Consider the following 507-nt stretch of genomic DNA (forward strand, 5'->3'; position numbering starts at 1 on the left):
CTATTTTATAAGAAAAAAAATCCTCTCATAAATACTATTTTAAGTGTAGTTTTGCTTGTCGGGCGGTAATCGCTGCTTTAATATTACCTTAGACATTGTGGCTATAAGAACCGTCGAACAGTCGTACCGAATCGCGATCTACCGAGTGATCAGCACGGGCCGGCCAATTGTCTGAAAAATTTATTTATAATGTTTTACTCTACAAACCCTAGAGTAAATATGCTCTCGATTGTCCCGAACTTGCAGAATCTTTTTCGATCTAGACTAATCTAAATATTTCATGTGAGCTCTAATTGGCATAGAGGGTTTTGTGCCAATTTATGTTATTTTCCGATATTTGTTTATTGAGGTCATATGTTTCATATACATATATATATTTATTTATATATATATATATATATATATATATACATATATATGTATATATCTTCTCTCATTTTTCCTAAACTATTGTTGATCCTATAGATCCTATAGATATACATATAGGTTCATATGATTTGTGGTACT

Source organism: Bactrocera latifrons, unplaced genomic scaffold (genome assembly GCF_001853355.1).
Source record: "Bactrocera latifrons isolate USDA-ARS-PBARC rearing strain unplaced genomic scaffold, ASM185335v1 scaffold_91, whole genome shotgun sequence".
NCBI lineage: Eukaryota > Metazoa > Arthropoda > Insecta > Diptera > Tephritidae > Bactrocera > Bactrocera latifrons.